The sequence below is a fragment of the Peromyscus maniculatus genome, chromosome X (genome assembly GCF_049852395.1).
Source record: "Peromyscus maniculatus bairdii isolate BWxNUB_F1_BW_parent chromosome X, HU_Pman_BW_mat_3.1, whole genome shotgun sequence".
Lineage (NCBI taxonomy): Eukaryota > Metazoa > Chordata > Mammalia > Rodentia > Cricetidae > Peromyscus > Peromyscus maniculatus.
Genome location: NC_134875.1, coordinates 17,219,933 through 17,242,042, shown reverse-complemented (window position 1 = coordinate 17,242,042; position 22,110 = coordinate 17,219,933).

Genomic DNA, 22,110 nt, shown 5'->3' with positions numbered 1-22,110 from the left:
CTGTGGCCTCTTTAGCTCTTTGTTTCTTCCTTTTCTCATGTGGTCTTCATTTACCATGGTCTCCTATTCCTTGTTCTCCCTCTCTTTTCTTGATCCAGCTAGGATCTCCCACTCTCTTTCCCTCGACTCTCGCCCTTCATTGCTCCCACTCATGTCCAGGCTGTTAATGTAGATCTCATCCATTTCTCCATGTCTTTCTTGGGGTCCCATTTTCCAGGTAGCCTCACTGGTGATGTGAGTAGCAGTCCAGTTGTCCTTGTTCCACATCTAGCATCTTCCTATGAGTGAGTATATACCCCACATGTCAGAGAGGACTGATATCCAGAATATATAAGGAACTCAAGAAATTAGACATCAAAACAACCAACAGTCCAATTGAGAAATGGGCTTTAGAACTAAACAGAGAATTCTCAACAGAGGAAATTCAAATGGCTGAAAGACATTTAAGGAATTGCTCAACATCCCTAATCATCAGGGAAATGCAAATCAAAACAACTCTGAAATACCACCTTACGACTGTCAGAATGGCTAAGATCAAAAACACTGAGGACCCTTTATGCTGGAGAGGATGTGGAACTAGGGGAACTCTCCTCCACTGCTGGTGGGAATGCAAGCTTGTACAACCACTTTGGAAATCAATATGGTGCTTTCTTAGAAAATTGGGAATCAATCTCCCCCAAGATCCAGCTATACCACTCTTGGGCTCAATCATACCACAAGAGCACTTGCTCAGCTATGTTCATATCAGCATTGCTTGTAATAGCCAAAACCTGGAAACAACCTAGATGCCCTTCAACTGAAGAATGGATAAATAAATTGTGGCATATATACACAATGGAATACTACTCAGCAGAGAAAAACAATGACATTATGAGGTTTGCAGACAAATGGAAGGATCTAGAAAAAAAACATCCTGAGTGAGGTAATCCAGACTCAGAAAGACAAATATAGTAAGTTTCTTAATTCATTTCATAAAAATAGTTTAGAAAAGGAGGAAACAACACATTGTTAATGGTGGCTATTTTGTTGGGGCTGGAGAGATATTTCAGTGAATAAGAGCACTTACTGCTCTTTCAGAGGACCCAAATTTGATTCCCACAACCATATGCCAGCTATCAAAGCATCTGTAACATGGTGTACATATGTATGTGTAGGCAAATACTCATATACATGAAAAACTAAAACAATAAATTTTTTATTTTAAGGAGAGCTGTAGACTTGTAATCCAGGTGAACAAGTAATTCCTTTCTGGAAGATCAGTATACTTCTACCCATGTTTCCAGGTGGACATTAGACAAGTTGCTTGGTCTCTGAGCCTTTGCTATTCATCTGTAAGATAAAGACAGCAATTAAAGACTGAAACTTTTAATCACCTAACATATGTAAACATTTGGATGGAATGAGTTCTCCTTGAAGGTCTTAATTCCTATGATAATGAACCATAACATAGAAGAGTGAAAAACTGATTGAGGAACATTTGACTTTCTGGATTGTGATTAAATAAGTTACTATCTTCAAAAGAGTCATTATAGGAATCCAAATGTTCAGAAAACCATTATAAAACTAATAGAATAAATTTATGTACTTGAAGAACTGCTACGTTTTACACATTCTGATAAATGTGCTTCAGGCAATTCTGAATGAGTCCCTAATGTCTGAATACATGGGCATTGTTGCTCAGGAGAACATAAGTCACATATTCATGTCCTTAATACATTCATAATCCAAAGAAATACAGAATAAATTATGAAAGTACTTCCATTAAATTATTAATATAGGTTAGCATTTAAGGATTAATCTTTATTGTTGTAAAAATTCTTTATCCAAACAACCATTTTTTTTTATAAAGATTGCAGTTTTATAAAGTTTTTTCTGGTTTTCGAAGGTTGTAGAGACATGGCACATCCAAGTGGGGTAAGGCATGTTTATTTAGAGGAGATTTGGAAATCCTTTGGGTCATGTGTGAGCTGATGTTTGAGTAATCATTATGTGGCCCTAAAGCAGTAGTTCTCAACCTTCCTAATGCTGTGACCCTTTAATACAGTTTCTCATGTTGTGGTGACCCCCAACCATAAAATTATTTTCATTGCTACTTCATAACTGTAATTTTACAACCATATTGAATTATAATGTAAATATCTATGTAAATCAAGAAATCCATGGGAGTGTGCTTAAGGCATATTAGGGAATTTATTAGGACATAAATTGAGGAAATACACTCACGAATACAGAACAGAGTAAACAGCTGAAAGTCGTCCTCTGTTCTGATTGAGAGCAAATCCACCTGGCTGTGTGATCACACAGGAAAGCAGGAAGAAGGGACCTTGTGACCCCTCTCCATTCCTTTTAAGAGGTCACATACGATAGCAGGAAGCACCACCTCTTTCTGGCCATATAGCCCAAGGTCATGGGTGGAGCAAATACCACTACATCTGTGTTTTCTGTTGGTCTTAGGCAACCCCTGTGAAAGGATTGATTGTTCAATCCCCAAAGAGATTGTGACCCACAAGTTGAGAATCACTGATCTAAGGGAAAATACAAGTGAAGGAACATGAATGATGTGAAAAATAGGCAACAATTCTTAAATATTCATTATTAGTGCAAAAACATGGATCTCACTTCAAAAGGAATAAGAGAGAGTTCAGAGATAAATATGAGTGACTGTAACCCAAGAACATGCATTCCACATTTTCAGGAATGCCATGTTCCAATATGGTAATAGTTTCATGAACTATTATAGTACTGACAAAAGAAAATCATGAATAAATGAATTTTTAAAATATACTTATGGGAAGTCATGTGGGTTGCAATAAAATGTCTGCTATCCTCCTCAGATGCTACCTGATGACAGTCTTAGCTTTGGAGTTGGTGAAATTTAGGGGTCTTTCTGTACATTTCATTCCCAACAGATTTTTACCTGATAGTCACAAAGATGTTAGGTCTCACACAGAGGCAAGCAATGGATGGATGACTATTAAGAGGCCTAAAAATAACCAAGGTGGTTTAGCTCTGAACCTGTGATCTTCCGGTTCTCCAAAAGTTCTAGTCAGTCAATCAGCCTCATAGGAGCTTTAACATGAATATGGTTTTTTTTTTCCAGGAATTTGAATTTACACCATGTAATGAATTAAATTATAATTTCTGGGAGTCAACTCCAACTGTTTTTATTTACTAGATATGCATTGAAGACCTAAATATGCATTTGAACGTGCATCATGCCCAACCAGACTTCAGTCTTATCTCAGAGGAGGTGGATTTTCATACATTAGTGCCCAAGACTGGCTGGGGAATTCAAAACTTTTGGTCTAGGGCAAGAACTTTAAGAAATCTCCAACCTTAGAGGCATGTATGACAGTGAACTAGGCAGGTCAATTGGAATCAATGTCAATCGAGGCTAGAGAGTGAGGACATAGAGATCAAATAAGGTATGGAAGTGTAAGTCACAGGTCTAGTCAGACAACTTTCCAATTAGTAGAAATCAGTGAGATCTGTAAATGTTGACGGTTTAAAATACACTCAACTATCTCTGCTTTGCTTCCTATTTCCTACTGTGTGTGGGTGGAGCTGAGCTCACAGGTGATGATTGGCAAAAGGACTTCAAAATCCTGCAAATGTGCTGTGTCTTTACAGAAAAGGGGGGTTGTCAATGTTAAATTTTACCTTTTCAGTTGCTTCAGCTCATCAATAGAAGTATCTACATATTGTTGGCAGAAAGAAACAGGTAGGGAAGGAATACAATCCACTTCTATTTCTAACTCAGATGATGATAATGAGCTTCACTACATTCTAATTACTGATTTCTGCCTGGAGGAACATCTTGGCTTTTCCAATTAACAATAATTGAATATGTTATTGCTTATTCTTTGTTCTTTTTTTGAGCTCATTCAATTACTGTGTACTGCTTTCATTTCTTGGCCCTGAAAGTTGCTTCAGTTTTTTTTTCCTTTAGGAGATTTTTCTTAGAGCCTATCCTAATTATAAAGGATTTCCACTTGTATTTTTAAGTCATAGTTAAATGCTTTGTTTTATGGATAAAGTATCATCTATTATTTGCAGAATAATGGAAGTTACAAAATAGTGTTTTGAATTTTTTAAACAAATCATTTTTATCTCTTTAAACTATTATTAGTACAAGATACAATCTGCAGTTGAAGCTAAATTATATTTTATGTGCAAACCAATGGCTTAAAAAATAATTTCTTTTGCTGATTAATCAATCCAAGAGCCATTCTGCCCTTCCTAAGTTTTACACTGTGGGGCTCAATCCACCTAAACAATTCAGTGATTTCACTTTGTTTGTGAAATATTTTTATTGAGAAACCAACCACAGCTATATTTTTCCAGGATGTCACTATTTTTATTAAGTAACACATAAGTGATATTTTTGAGACCACTCTATTAACAGAACCCATCATCAATTTATTAAAAATAATTTTGTTGCCAGGCGTATCAGCACCTGGGAAGCACAAGGCAGGTGGTTCTCTTAATTTCCAGGCCAGCCTGGTCTACAAAGAGAGTTCCAGTGTAGTCAGGGATACATAGAAAGACCTTGTCTCAAAAGACAACTTTTATTAAATTTGTTCTTTGATAATGCCATACAATATACTTATATATTCTAGTTGCCCTCACCCCCTTATCCTCTCTTATCTCCCTCCTATCCCTGTGAGGTATCTTGCTCCTTCTTATAATTCCCTTTCCCAGACCCATGTTCATTTTATAACTGACTGAGTTTAACCAGAGCCATTGAAGTCTGATTATTTCATCAGTGACTATGCAACTGAAGGTGATGACCGCCTCTTCCCGAGAATCTCTTGCTAGCCAATAGTTCACTAGGGAGGGGTAGGGACCTGTGAGTCTCTTCCTCATACAATATTGACCGTTGAGAGGTCCAGTCTTGTTCAGGCAGCCACAGCTTCTTTGAGATCAATCAGTTTGCAGCCAGCCTCCCAGTCCTCTAGCCTTACATTCTTGCTGCACCTTCTTCTTTGATGATCTCTGAACTTTAGAGTGGGTGGTTTAAATGTTTAAATGTCCAGTTTAGAGATGAACACTCATCTAACATTTATTGTCTGTACTTTTGCCAGCTATGAGTCTCTGCATTCACTGCTCTTCATTGAAAAGAGACACTTCTATTTAAGACTGAGAGTAACATTTGTCTACATATATATAAATGTAAATACTTAGAACATAGTTTGATGATATATTAATTTACCTATACAAGAGTAGTGAGACCCATACTCCAGGCCCAAGTCCTCCTTTACCATGAGTTTTAAACTAGGTTTACAGTACTAGGCATGAATTCCCTTCTGTGAACAGGGCTTCAAATTCAAACAGAAAGTACTTGATTAGCCCTCTAACATACATACCATTATTGCACTAGTGAGTACATCTTACCTAGAAGGTTAGTATTATAGTTCATAAGGTTCACAGGTGAATTAAACCATGGAATGATGTTTCTCCTCCAGCAGCCTGCATAGCACCTTCTGGCACTATCAAAGCTAGACAGTAGAGAGGAAACTTTAATCTCAGGTCCAGCTCAATTTCACTTTGTCTTACAACAAAAGTATCTTATGGATTAATCAATGGAATCTTAACAACTAGTTCTGGTGGTAACACAAGAGGGATGGCAAGACCCTCATTGTTCTGAGAGCCTCAGGGTTCTCCTTGATGAACAATTCTTAAAAGATATCCCATATCTGGCACTGGAATTTTAATAACCCTTGGACATTAGGAACAGAATAATTCACCCATTAAGGATACCTCCATTGATATGGATTCTTTATCATATTTTATTTCATTGATTCATTATTGAATTTCTTACCTAATAAAAGAAATGGAACCTTAGAACCATTTACTACATAAGGAAAATGCTTTTAATTACGTGGTACACTTTGTAAGAGGCCATGCATATTGAGATGTCTCAATTTTTAGCCATACACCCTTCTGAAGATATTAAACAGTTTAACCTACTGCAATAAATCATTGCCTTGTACAAATAAATTATTAGTACTGTGCCTATGAGCATTCTCCTCCCATGCAAATTTTCTTAGTAGCTCTTGAGTTAAGCTGGGCTTTTGTAAGAGAATATATTCTGTGTTGACCTAACTTCAATGTAAAACCCATATAATTTTAGACTAGAAATAATAGGACAAAATGCCCTTAAAATGTCTCTTTCCCTTTCCTTTTCTCTCTGTTTTACATTTATTTTTATTTGTGTATTTGCATGTGAACACATATCCATGCCTCTCTCTCTCTCTCTCTCTCTCTCTCTCTCTCTCTCTCTCCATGAAGTCATCATGCCAGTGTGTGCATATGGAAGTCAGAGGATAATTTGGAAGAGCTGGTTCTCTCATTTTACCATTTGGATCCTGGAAATCAAACACAAGTCATTAAACTTGCTGGCAAGTGCTTTCCTCACTGAGGCATCTTACTAGATCTAGAATGAATTCTGAACTTAGAATTAGAAGAATGACTTCTTCACCTGATTATATTGTTTACTAACCAGGAGGCCTGGAGCAAATCATTAAACCTCTTTCTAAGATTTTGTCTTTTTTCTTATAATGTTGCCTATGCACCTGTTTTCAGGTATGTGAAGATGTACGTAAGTGGCAGAGCATGATGCAAAGTTAAAGGGTGACAACCATAAATTAACCAAAGAAATTTTTTATCTTGAACAACATATACATTTATTAATTAATTGTTATTTCCCAAGGAGGAATTCTAGAATCCAAATGAATAAAACTTAAAATCGTAATGAACACAACATACTTCTGTTACATAGACATGTCCAGATCTCTTTAGAGTATAAAACACTCTCCTTACACGATTCCTCCTTGTTCCTCTAAGGTGTTCAAAGTATAGTTCCTTGGTTAGAGCTACAATATATTGATTTCTTGTTGTTGTTCTTTTTAAGACAGGGTACTGACATAAGCCATTACACCTACTTTCTCATTTTCCTCTACTCCAAGAGTATTTCATGTATCTCCATTGTCTTCATGCAAAATAAAATCATTGTCTCATTTTGTTATAGGAAAATCATGTTTCTGTATCTGTGTGACCTTGAATGATTCCTTCCTAACCCAGTGTGTCATTTGTTCACATTGTTAAAATGAGAAGACACATACTAAATAATCTCAGAATTCTTCTTCAGGTTCTCATGCCTATTATCTATTATTATATGCATAAATGTATCACTTTAACCCATGGAATCAATTTTCTTAAATATCTTCAGCATCAAATAGCTATTTATTTAATGCTTGCTATGTATAAAAATACTACTCCAAAAGACAAAATAGGAGCAGAAAGAAAGCTTTTATTCTGTTAGTGTTAGATAATATTATTCACTGGCAAAAATTATGATGTCTGGGTATTTTTTCAAGTTGGTGAAGAGTAACCATGGCAACATAGGTTAAATTGACTATTGCTCTATAGTAAAGTGTCAACTCTTTACAAATTCCTTCACTGCTGCAATGATATTGAAGTAAGAAAGCTATGATTCATTTCTCAGTTAAATAAATAACTGAGAAATACAATAAGTTAGGCAATTTGAATGGACTATTGAAAAATTCTGTAACAGATTGTATAAGGGTTAAAAATAAATCTAACTCTTAACGACAAAATAAAATTACCATTTTGTCCATACTACTTAAATTCAATAGTCTGAGATCCTGAAAAAAATGTGATAACCAAGAATGGATTCATATTGTAAGAGTTTATTATAAATAAAAGTGAAATCTGACCAATTTCTCAAGTGATTAAAATCAAGACATATTTTCTTCAATTCTAACATTAATATTATAAAAATGATGGGTAGAATGATGCACAATATGGAGGGAAATGACAAATAACTAGTATAAAAAGTGGTTTTAAAGAACCACTTCTAGAAATCACTATGGTTTTAAAATGGAATGATTTACATTTGAACTGGTCATTTATTTTATCTTTAAGTTCAGATAACACTTGTGTTATAGCAACTTGTTTTTCCCTACTATTTTGTCTTGACAATGTGTGTTAACAGACTAGATTGTTTTCCAGGCTAAATTTGGGTTGAACATTTTGCTTCCTCAGGAGGACATGTTAGGAACAGTGTGAACAAAACCTAAGTCCCTAATCTTCCTTTAGCCACTCTTACTTTCAACTCCACTTTTACCAAGAAGACTCAAGATTAAAACAGTCTTTGTTCGCTTCCCTCAAAGTCTTTCTGTTTTACTTCTTGTCAGTCTTTCATTGTTTGTATTTCTAAGAAAAAAATTATCCCTCCATGATATTAAAATCTAACTCACATCTAACATATATTTGATGCAGATTTTTTTTCAAGATCTTTCTTCCAAGCTTCATTTAATCCACTTTTTGTACTGTCATTTAGGCTCCAGATCAGGCTTGAACTACTGGGTAGATATTTAGAAATAAATCTTTCAGATTCTTTAAATTCAAGGTGTTTTTCTAGTGGGAATCATCAAGGATTTGACACTTGTCCCAATTCTTGCCTTGTATTTGATAGAACTACCCACTACTCTTTCTTAGCTTGTTGAACTATTATTGCCAATACAGTTTGAACCATTCCTGTCCTACATTAATATAATACTGCTATATGCCCTCTGTTTGTGTTCACATTATTTTAATTCAAGTCCTCATTCTTTCTTTGCTAACATTCTGGCTTACATTTATTTATTGTTGTATGTGTGTTTGTGCAGGTTTCCATGTCAACACATGTACAGGTCAAAAGAAAAATTGTGGGAGGCAATTCTACCCTTCCATCATGTGGGGCCCTAAGGGCATCATCAAACTTTGGTCATCGGACATGGCAGAGAGCACCTTTAACTGCTGAAACACCTTGCTAGCCCTAAGGTCCCCCCCCACCCCGTGTCCCTGTTTCTGTCTATCTCTCTTCCCTTCTTTTTATGTTTTCATTTTAATGATTTGAATAATATTTAAGTCATTCTTTGAAAATTCCATATACGTATACAATGCATCTTGATTATATTCACTCTGACTCCATTTACAACTCTCTGTATGCTCTCACAACACATCATTCTCCCTGCTTCATGCCCTTTCTTCTATACCTCACTGAATCCAATTAGTGCTGCCTGAATGAGCATAGGGGTGGTACCATCTATCCAGGCATGAGCAGCTTATCAGTGGCTACACCTGAAGTGGTCCCTTAGTTTAGAACTCAATGTCATGCACCAACTTCACTGTTTCTCAGTCCAGAGAATAAAACTTAAACCAGATAGCATATGACTGCATCTTAAGCAATACAGACTATTCTTTTTAAAAACCTTGCTCCTTGGATCTACTTCATCCTTTCCTTTTGGAAATGACTCTACTATTTTCTCATCTTTGTAATACTTGTCCCAACTAGCTACAGTCCATTCATGTCTAGCAAACTTCAATCACCTTTTAAATTTCAGAGCCTCCATGAAGACCTTTAAATCAGTTTAGTTATCATAAAACACAATAGATTTCATTATGGCATTTTCATACATATATTTCATTATAGTTTGTATTCCTCCTTCTACCCTATTGTTATATTTATTGTTCTGGTAATTTTATTTAATGTAATATCATAAGCTGAATAGAATAATTATTTAAACATTAAGGGTAATTTACAATCAATTCTATGTAAATGTTCAGTAAATAATAAGTTACTAAAACATCATGAAGTTTTGTTGTTGGTTGGTCTTTGGTCTTTTGGGGGGGGGGGGCTACTACCCAGCTCCCAAATAAATCACACACGGAGGCTTATTCTTACTTATGAATGCCCAGCCTTAGTTTAGCTTAGTTTCTAACCAGCTTTTCTCATTTTATTTTATCCTGTCTACCTTTGGCCTTTGGGCTTTTCCCATTCTCTTGCTTCTGTAAATCTTGCTCTTACTCTGTGGCTTGCTTGTTGTGTAGCTGATTGCCTGGCCCCTGGAGTCCTCCTTCTTCTTTGGATCCTCCCAGCTTTCTCCCAGATTTCTTTCTCTATCTAGTCTCTCTGCCTGCCAGCCCCACCTATCTTTTCTCCTGCTTTGCTATTGGCCAGATCTTTATTAGACCATCAGGTGTTTTAGACAGGCACAGTAACACAGCTTCACAGAGTTAAACAAATGCAACAAACAAAAGTAACACACCTTAAAATAATATTCTACTCTCTCTCTCTCTCTCTCTCTCTCTATATATATATATATATATATATATATATATATATATATATATATATATATTGATAATAGGTCTTTTAACAAGTTCAAGTATCCGTTGATTCCCATTTTAGATCTTGAAAGGAAATAAATGGATACTTGGTGAGCTGGCACACCAAGCTGGTTTTTATCTTCAAATTATGTATCTGAGTTTATGTAAAATGGATTAAAACCTTTTTTTCTACACAAATTGCCGAAGATGAAAAGAGGCCCTGAAAAGAGGCTCAGTAAATTTTCCTTTATCGTTCATCTAACTCTTTATCATCCATTTTGCTCTGGTCTTAAATTTCAGGTCTTGGTCTTACTTTATCACGTAGGTAAATTCTGCCCATTACCCTAGTTCCTATGTGAAATGCTTAATTGAATTTGTATATTTATGTTTTCAATTGTGTTGTCACCCCTAGATGGTGTTATTCAGCACCATAAAGACCAAAGTCAGATCCATATATTCTTGGAATTACAGATATTCTTGGAATTACAGGCCAGGTGCAACACCTTCAACTTGTAGAAGAACAGAGATCATAGTCCACCTGATCTAATGAATGTTTTATAGCCTCAAAATCAAATTCCAGCACCAAAGATTTTTCAAAAGTCAGAAATCAATGCAAAAAAATTATAGTAATTATATTAATAATGCTTTAAACTGAGGCAAGGGTTGCAGAAAGAGAAGTTTAACAAGGTGGCAATGATGGCAGCAGGGGAAGTTACATCACTTCTATGTATAAATTTTGACAAGTTATTAGCGGTGTTGTAAGAACTAAATATAAAAGAAATAAAAGCACCTGTCAAGCAAAGAGAAATAATCTTCATAGACACCATGAAGATAAATAGTAACATTTTTAAAAGAATGAAATCTTTGACAATTTACAGAATGACTAATTTCCTAAAGCAAGTCCTAATTTCCTACAGGACTTGGAATGTCTCAGCAGAGTTCATTGTCCGTGCTGACTGTTGCCATTTTTTAACTTAGAATCTTGCCTATCACACCGTCACTCTGATTTCTTACATGCAAAAATAGCTGGCTTTATATTTCATGTCTTCTTTCCAATATTCAGACTAATACAGCATAATGACATGAATAATAGCCAATCTGCCACAGCATGCACTGTGCCTCATAGCATGATTCATTGATACAGTTTTGAGTAGAGCAATGCCTCTTGATTTGAAGTTCTGGAGGTCTATGGTTTCCTTGTATATTAACTTTAAACATGCCCTGTCAGTATTCTAATGCATAGTGCCTTTGGGCTGAAGAATGATCTTATTTTGAAGAACAAGGACTCTATAATTCAACATAGAGCTATGGTTTGCACACAGATTCAATCCCTTTGTGTTCACATCCTTCTTTACATCAGAAATAACGGTCAGCCCACAATTTACACAAGGATTTTTTTTTTACAAAGTATTCCATTACACTTTCTTCCTTCCTTCCATCTTCCTTCCTTCCTTCCTTTTTTTCTTTCTTCTTTTGTAGAGCTGCTATTTTAAGTAAATGAAAAATCTATCATCAATGGTGTTGCTGAGGGCAATCCTAACTATAGGTTATCTGCTTACTTATAATTTTACCCCTGCCTCCGGCATTTCCTTGGAGAGTCTTTCTTCAAAACTGAGAGGCATTCTCTTTGTTCTACAAAATTAACACATTTTATATCTTTATACATTAAAAGTCATGAATCTATAGAAGAATCAGTACTATATTTAGCTGTTCTAATGGCCAATTTTCCCACAATAGAGCAACCTGACCAAACATTGACCTAAAACAGCATGTTAAGACCAATGACATGCAGACCTGCCTCCATGGTTCAAAATGCTGGAATTTAAAAGCTATGTTTGATGACAGTGAGATCCAGAGCTGTTTAAAGATGGTACCCACAGCACAACTTTAGGAGAGTTATCTTTATCTCAGTTTCAAATAGATGTTGAATTTATGCTCTGGGACAATGGATCAAGCACTTTTATGGGCTATGGTTGACATTTCAACTGATTGATACATATTTCTCCAGTTTGGCAAGGTGTCTAAGGCTGTCAAAGTGACTAAATTGTTTGATTGAGATAGAAGGCAAAAACAGTTTTAAGGCAGAGATCAAAATTGTGAAGTTGAAATAAAAATATCTGTACTGGGAGCTGGGGTTAAAATTTCCTTTGCGAATCTGAAAGACAGCAAGAGTCAGAAAGAGCCCTAGTGCAGTAGGCCTGGGAAGAGAACTGGAAAAAGACAGTAGACCTCCGATCATGTTGTTTCCTTTCACAATCCTTGTTTTATTTTTGAGGGACTACCATATGCCTGGATTTGGTTGTCGCTTGTCTTTGTCTTTCTTTTTTTGTTCTTAAATTAGTGAAGGTAAATTAGTGAATTAGTAAAAAGTAACTTCCTTTCTGTACACTCTTTTTAGATACTGTGAGGGAAAAAGATACAAAAACATGAAATATTCCCAATTGTTTCCAGTCTGTGTGGAGGAGTGACAATATCTGTGCATATCAGTCCTATACCAAAAGTGTACGCTACATGCCAAGCCAGAGGTGTAGTTCATGAAGAGTATGAGAATTTGTAGTTAGTTACCTCTTCACCTTCCCTAATCTCATACAGTGGAGTACATTCTTTCTTTTATGTCTTATAGAACCTCTGAGAACTTTCACTCTTCTTCCCAATTCTTCTTTGGGATCAGAGACCCTGTGATTATTGTACTTCTGGTCATATCCTCATATGACGTGCAATCAAAGGAAAAACGGAAGTTGATTATTATTATTATTACAAAACCTATAGCACAAAGCCCAGGGCCAGTTTCCTTTTCTTTTACTCAATTTAATGTATTTTGTAGTAGTTATGTTAATATTATTTTGATATGATTTACATAAAATGAACAAGTACTCAAGTTTTAATAGATACATACAGCCATGCCACAAACACCACACTCAAGAAATAGGATATTTTCATCACCTCCAAAAGTTCTCTCCAGTCCCTATCATATCCATTTCTACTCTGATCCTAGACCAGGAAACTAATACTAGCTTTGTCATTATACCTTAACCTGATTTTTCTAGAATTTCACATATAGAGAATAAAATTGTGTACCCTTATATCTATATTTTTCTTTTTCTTTCTTTCATTTTTTTTAAGACAGGGTTTCTCTGTGTAGCTTTGCACCTTTCCTGGACCTCGCTTTGTAGACCAGGCTGGCCTAGAACTCACAGAAATCCACCTGCCTCTGACTCCCGATTGCTGGGATTAAAGGTGTGTGCCACCACTGCCAAGCTAATGTCTATATTTTTCACTCAGTGATTTTGAGAATCCTTCATATTATCATGTAACCACAATAAATTTTTGTATTCCCCAATGGAATTTTCAATTGGTTATATTTTCCCACATATTATTTAATCATTTCATCATGACCAATAAACAAGTATGTTGTAAATAAAGTGTGATCATTTGTAATGTGTTACTGGGTAATAAACCTCAAGAGTGACCTCAAACCATTGATCATTGTGAAATGAACTTGAATAACCAAATATTACATTACTTGAAAAATTATAACTATGGAGTAAATTTTCTTTTTTTTCTTTACATTTTGGCTTTCTCTTTGTCAGCTCTATTAGACAGTCATTGTTTTTTATCTTACAATATAGATGACTAAGAGCTGTAGCAGCCATAGAAGGCAGGAGATATGTCAAAGCTCTCATTTCCTTGCCATTAATTTGATTTTCTATTATTTGTATTAGTAGCAAGACTGTATGTCTTTAAATGAACATTTGAAGTCACTTTTCAAATTTGTAAAAGTTTATTTCAAACTATAGCTTAAAAATAAAAAAAAAAATAGTCAACTTAACTGGGCTCACAGACACTATAAGTAGTGCAGCCAATGAAAAGTGAATGAATGAACAAGGCTGCTCTAGTGAACCCCTCAGTGTGGTGAACTCCCACTCTCTCCTCAAGATAACTCATGTAGCTTCTCTTCTACTATTTTTGTACTACAGATGCCAAGCAGAAGTGAAATACTACTTCTAATTCATTATTAGTAGAACTGGATTTTCTTTATTATTTTTTTGAACTCAGATATATAAATAGAACCTATCTCATTTTGGAAACCATTTCTAGCTAGTAGAATTATTGGATGTCAGTGAGCAGAGAAGTGACCTGAATAAAAATGTGTTGTAATTGCATTAACTTGGTGATACCATACAGATTGCTTTGCAGAGAGGAGAAAACTGGAGGCAGAGAGAGCAGTTAAAGGTTATGTTTGTTTTTATTTCTATATTTTAATTGACATTCAAGTGCTATACACTCACAGAAAGTATTTTAAATAATAATTGCATAAATTCCTCCTCCCTTCCTCAACTTTCAGATTAATTCCTCATAGCTAACAAATATTAACACTTTATTGTTCATCCTTCTGAATAGTTCCTATATGTATACAATTTTTTCCTAGTCAAATTATGTCTTTTTATTTTTTAAAAAACATATTTTTTATTTCTGAGAACTTTATGTAGGAATACCATATTAATATCATGTATACCCCCATCTTATCCCTCCTGCAATTTTTCATGTGTTCTGCTCCAACCCCCTCTCAAATTCATGAGTTCTTCTTTAATTATTATTGATAAATATATATCTAAATATAGAGAATATATATCTGCTTTATTGGAACAACAAGTTGCCACAGCCTTTCTGAGGGATAAAGGTTGAGCATATTTAGAGAGTATGGTACTCAAACATACATACACACACACACACACACACACACACACACACACACACACGAGCAAATGGCCCCAAGCCAAAAAGAACATAAAGAACTGCTCCCTCTGCCTTCAGTTTTCTCTTCTCTATGATGTAATTGTATGGTATCACTAGGATATATATATATATATATATATATATATATATATATATATATGCATATATGCATATATGCATATATGCATGTTAAGTCCATTTAGTGTTGCGTCTAGGGCAGATCACTTGGGATGGGATAACCTATCAGGAGCTTGTTCTTGGAGAAGACTGATTCTCCCTCTCTTAGTAGCCCTTACTGTTCTGGAGCACTTCATTTAGGAGGTGGGCCTTGTGAGATTTCCTTCATGCATGTTTAGATGTTCACTGGTGCAAGTCCTGTTTAGGCAGCCATATTGTTAAGATTTCACAGGTTCAGCTCCCTGCCATATACAGAAGACACTATCTTACAGGAAACTCCCTTTGACAATCCTTTTGCCCCTCTTTCGTGATGTTCCCTGAACCTTAGATTCAGGGGTTGTGTTGCAGATGTATCAGATGGAGATGAAGCCCTCATAGTCCATCGTTCTCTGTATTGTGACCAGTTGTGGATTCTTTGATAATCTCTGTTTACTACAAAAAAGAAACTTCTTTGGTGAGGGATAAGAGTTAGTCTTATCTGTGGCTCTAAGACCAGGTACTTAGTTGGGAATTATTCTGACTTAGGAAAGTAGCTGTAGTTGGTACTACTCTAGGGTTCAGCGTCTCACCAGACACAGGTAGTTGGCTAAATTTATAGCACCAGACATGAATTCCCTCCTACTGAGTGGGATTTAAGTACTATTAGATGGTTCGGGGAACACACACTCCCAAGATGTTTGTGCTGCTCCTGCTTCCTTGTGTGTATTTTGCCATGCTGGTCATTGTTATGGTTCCTTAACTTTACAGCTGGGTAGGAATTTTAATTGCTTTTCTCCCTTGGCAGCTTACATAGCATCTTCAGATGCTCAGAGCTAGTCGTTAGGGAGGATTCTGTCAAGTCAGATACAGCTTGAATTTTTTGAGTCTTGTGTCTGAAGTGTGGTGTCTTCAGCAATAGGATCTTACCTCCAAGTTCTGGGAAGCAACCATGGAAAATTGTAATAGCTTATATTCTCTTCGACTCACTTTATGAACAATTTGAAGGAAAGATTATTTTGCCTGGCACTGAGGTTTTTGTTAGATAGTCTATGGCTCATGGGGGAGTATTATCACCCCAACTGGCCTAACTTCATTTAAATTACTTACATACATATACATATGTACTTATGAATATTATGTATTCATTTTAAGTAAGCACAACTTGTCTCCCTGTGGCTTTTTCAATCATCTTTAGTACATACATTTTTTTATACTTGTTAGGAATACTATAATATACACTTGTGCGGGCCGGGCGGTGGTGGCGCACGCCTTTAATCCCAGCACTCGGGAGGCAGAGCCAGGCGGATCTCTGTGAGTTCGAGGCCAGCCTGGGCTACCAAGTGAGTCCCAGGAAAGGCGCAAAGCTACACAGAGAAACCCTGTCTCAAAAAACAAAAAAAAAAATATATACACTTGTGCATATGTATCCCACAGGATTCATTTAGTTTTAAAAAGCAAAAAATTTCTAGGTCAAAGTATATGTCAGATTACAGTATTACAGAATGAACTTCCATATAGAACAGCCATCTACTTATACATGAATTCGTAGGCTGGCAGTTTGGACAGGGCTCATGTGGCATGGCTTATCGCTGTTTCACCAGTGCTGCTTGGATCTATTTATACATTTTGAGATTTTTGGTGGATTGGCTGGGGCCAACCTGGTCTCAGATGATCATTTTCACCACTTAGGGGCCATGGTGTAAAGGCTTCCTTGAAAGGGATAGGTAGGCTTCTTTTTCTTTCTACATGGTCCTTTTCCATGTGGTATCTCATTATCAAAGATGTTAGGTCACACTTGCTCACAAAGCTCTTTAGACCCAAATGAGTGAAGTCCAGAGGCTTCAAAACCTCTTAAGGCATAGATGTAATACAGTGCCAATTCTCCCATGTTATACTGGTTAAGGGAAACTTAGAGTATCTCAGGTTCAAGTAACCCATTCTTTGATGGAAGTTGGTATAAAATGGCATTGCAAAACCATGCAAAGAATGAGAGAATATTATGAAAGAGATTATCTTTCAAAACAAATTTTCACCAAAAATGTGAACTTCTTATTTTGGTAGATTGTTTCAACTGTGAGATATTGCAACACTCAGAGTACCATAGCATAATACATATAAGAATGATGGGAGATATGTAAAGGAAGAGAAAGGGGAATGTGTTCAATGGCTCACAACAGAGTAGTAGACAATAATTAAATGTTAATACAGTGTTCACAGTTAGTCCCCATTGCCCATATTTAGACTTTTGGACTAGGAGAAACTACTCTGCCTTAAGCCCTCCTGATATCCAGACTCCCTTTATTAACATTCCTAAGATGCTTGTGCGCCATTAATAGTAAGATTATCTCTTTTCCCTATGGTTGTCCATTTCACTTTTTGAGAGGTCAGCTACATGGATGTATCTTAGTGAAGGACAACTTTTCATCCCTAAAACATCAACTCTGCAGGCAGGCATACTTTGATCTGTAGAATGGTCCAAGACTTCCTTTGCCATAAGATACTGAATAATTCAAGTTGATTGCCATGTTCTTCCTTATCCTTTCTTCTTTAGATGAAACATTTCCAGGACCTTCATTAGTTCTTCCTTTTCTGATTCCTTTCAGAGCATATATCGTCTCTATAAATAACCATATGTAGAAACACACTTGCTTGCCAATCTTACTTTCAAAATATACTACGTGAAAATATGGAATGGAACACAGTGTACAATGATGGTCTGATTAGTATATATAAAAGTAAAGCTATTCTGTTATTGCATTACCTTTGTCATTTAATTTTGAGTAATGCAAACCAAGAGTGCATTAGCCCTTTGGGAAACTACAGTTTTGTAGTTTACCTATTTCTAATAAACCACCAACCAAATAATTAAACATAATAAATTGTCTCAACTTATTTTTGTTTGCTTGTTTATTGTGTTTCGAGGCAGTGTGGCGGTGACTATGTAGTCCTAGCTTCTCTGAAACTACTTATGTAGAGTAGGCTGGCCTCAAACTTGTAGTAATCCTCCTGCTGCTCCCACCAAACAATACTTTTGTGTACCTCTCTTAACACCATGCTAGTAGAGCTCTAAAAATTCTGACCTTCCAATCCAAGATCTTTACATCACATTCTTTGTGCAATTGTTCATCTGTAAAATTGAGCTCAGTGAACTGTTGTTGTTCATCCTCTTAGAGAGTAGTATCATAAATATTGGGCTACTGGATTACTAAATGATAATTTATGCACTGTAATAGATCAGAATAAAAATATGAGATGCCCTCCAAAATTGCTCTACCTTGCTTTATATCCTGAGACATCTTTAATTACTTTGTATTTTTAGGATGAATGGTTTCCTGAGTATACACTAAGAGAACACTGGTCCAGGAAGTAACTGAAGTGTTTTTTGCATCCTAAGTTTTTTTAAATATAGAGAACACTGACTTTTCAGTGTCCTTACTATGAAAGTAAAACTTAGAATTAGGTGTTAAGAGTACCATCTTAATCTAGTAGTATAAGAATATAATATCTAAGAGGTCATATGTACTGTACCTGAGAAACAATAAACAAGTGAGCTTCATTCTCCTGGGAAAGTTGTAACTTTCAAATGTTTCAAACAAAAGACAAAATTCATATGTGTTGAAAAACCACTGTGAGTGAAATGTAATTTCACCTTAATATTATATATAGTAGAAACTGACCTTTGTTCAAAGTATTTGCCATTCTTTTCTATCTTGGAGAACAGCTACTGTACCAAGTACTGTACTGCTTTATTATTATTTTTTAATCATTCCAACAGTGTCGGTATTACTAATCACATTGACACATGGGAAAACAGAAGCTTGAAAGGTTAAATAACTTCCTTTTTGTCATAGAGCAAAAACAGAGCAATACTGAAGGCAAGGCGTTCAGAATAAAGAAAGCCTGTGCTCAGTCTAGTTACTATTGACTTCCATCATCATTTTTAACATCATCCAATTGACATTATCTCACTACTTTTGCAGTTAAGGACAGAGCTCTTATGAAGCATTTTTTTTTTACTTTAAGTATTAAAAGCATGACACAAACTTATTTGCATAAGCAAAAAATAAATAAATAAATAAGTAGTAAAACTCAGCTGAATCCCTGACAAAATTATCTACATATCTACCATTTCTGGAAATTTCCTTCCACATTAATCTATTATGACAAAGAAAATTATTTATTTATTTTTCATTTTTCTTTTGTTTCAGAGTATACAATGTAATAACAATTTCCCCTTTCTTTTGTCCCTCTAAACTACTGGTTCTCAACCTGTGGATCGCAACACCTTCTGCAAAACTCTATTTCTAAAAATATTTACATTACCTTTCATAATAGTAGCAAAATTACAGTTATAAAGTAGCAACGAAAATAATTTTATGGCTGGAGGGCATGACAACATGAGGAACTGTAGTAAAATGTCCCAGCATTAGAAAGGTTGAAAACCACTACTCCAAACACTTCTGTTTTAGGGTTTCTATTGTTGTGAAGAGACACCAGGAACACAGCAGTTCTTATACAGGAAATCAATTAACTGTGGCTGGTTTACAGTTTCAGAGGTTTAGTCCATTATTATGATGGTGGGAAGCATGGCAGCGTGTAGGCAGACATGGTGCTGGAGATGGAGCTGAGACTTCTACATCTGCATCAGTAGGTTGCAGGAAGAGACTGTGAGCTGCTAAGCCTGGCTTGAGCTTCTGAGACCTCAAAGCCTGCACCCAGTGACACACCTCCTCCCACAAAGCTACTCCAACAAGGCCACCCTTCCCAATAGTGTCAGTCACTATAAGCCTATGGAGCCATTTTCATTAAAACATTCAAACATTTCATTCAAACCACACCTCCCACATACCATTCATTACTCTCTTTCAAATTCAGTCTCTTTTTTCATTAATTGTTGTTACATGCATGCATGTATATGCACACACAAATATTTCTAAACATACCTTGTTCAATCTGTATAATGTAAGTCTCAGAGCTAATCACTTGGTGGTAGATAACCCTGAAAAAGACTATTTCTACCCCTCCCAGCATTCCTTATTTGCCAGTAGTTTGTAGAGTAGTTTGTTAGGTTTTTAGTTCCAGGGATGGTTTTCTTCTATTGCATCCAACTAGAGAGTTGTTGGTTACCACCAAGGTATGGTGCCACCACTGCACCCTGAGGGTTATCATGCTCTGTTGGTCATTGTTGTGGTTCATACACATCATAGCTGAGTAGAATTGTTGGCTGCTTTCTTTCTTTGGAAGCTTGCATGGCACTTTCTGGTACCATGTGAATTAATCCTTTGTGATGAGGCATTTGGGTCTGTTCCGACTCAGGGGTTTCTAAGCTCTGTTTCTAAATTGCATGGTATCTTTGGCAATAGGGACTTACTTTTTGCCTCTGGGATTGCTAAATAATCTTATGAAATAATCAGTTAATCAATTAAGTGCCTGAAAAGGAAGTAAGTATATCCCCTGATCTTTGGGCTAAAAACTACTCTAACATAAGGTAGAATTTCCCCCACAGCCCACTTGCAGATTAGGTTTTATTCAACACAATGACATTACTTATGTCCCTCAAGTTTGATAATTTTAGATTCAGACCAAGCATCTGGCTTAGAGACATTTCTAAAGCTCCTGATTATGCTTATTAATATATTCATTGTCTCTACTATTAAATTCTTATTATGAGCAAATTTTATATACATAGTATAAATGTCCTCATCCAAGTTATTCAAAAATTATAGACCAGGGCAAGCCCACGTGCTGCAGTGTGGCACTAGCTCGTTTGCTCTAGGATTGCAGTGAAGAATACTCAGAATCTTTCTAGTTGTAGTGAATGGGGGAAAAAAATGCTGAACACAGCAAGCTCTACTGTGCAGTTAGCCTGTACTTCTCATCCAAAAGGGTGTCATGCGAAGTATTCAGGTCTGCTTTCTCAATTTATCACTTCAAATTCTATAATGTCAAGGTGATTCTTCAGACCAATGGTCATCTCAATTCCATAAGAAAAGGCATTGCTAATGTAGACACATATTTTGATGTCCATAAAATTCTTTAATTTAAAATGCCAAATTATTTGTGTGACAAAGTGAATAGCCAATATGCACTATTCTTAGCTCAGTCTGTCAGAGCATTTGTATAATATCACAATGTACTAATTTCAGCTGTTCGTAAGAGCAGAACCAGATGAAGCAAGGCCAGAAAACAGAGTGGAAGAAGCTGAAGATGCTACGATACTGCTTTTCATTAATGAAAAACTTCAAGAATGGCCTCCAAAAATAACACTTGTCAGAGCACAAAATGGGTGCTGTCTAAGGAGCATTGATTGATCTCCACTAGCCAGGAAATTAGAAAGAGGAAAGTCATAGCACAACAATTCATCTTTGTCAATAAAATAAATCTGTGTTTCTATTGGAAACTATCTCTTTTCCTGGTTCCTAGGATGCAGTCATTAGGAACCGTGTATTTCTGTAATAATTTTCATGTGCTATCTCAGGAAGTTATTCAATTGAAACAATTACATGTGCTTACACTCATCACCTTAAACCACTTTTAATCACATTCACTTAGAAAAGCCAAGTATCATAGGAGTAAATATATTCTCCAATGTACTGAGTACTTTCTCTTTGAAACTGAACTTAATGTCAGTGACAATTCAAAGCTAAATTCAGTTATGCTGTCTGGATAGCAATCTTTTCATTAGAAGAGAAGTGTCTTGATAGCAACTATGTTCCCAGTAATGACATGAATGCGTAGAACAAATAACATACTTAATATTTATGATATAAATAAATTAATAGATAATTAAGATGTAGCCACACAAAATTTCATATAAGCAAGGATTCATATACTATTGAGAGTAGCCAATCTTTTATTTTGAATTTATATTGAGGACCTAGTATGTGTTAGGTACTGAATAAGGGATAACTATACAGAAAATAGAATATACCTTCTTAACAATTTATAGTTCAGTCAGTGGCCAAATGTAAAAGATCGATTCTCTACATAATTCTCATGATAATTAGCTATTTCAAAATCTAGTTGGGAACAAGGCATGAA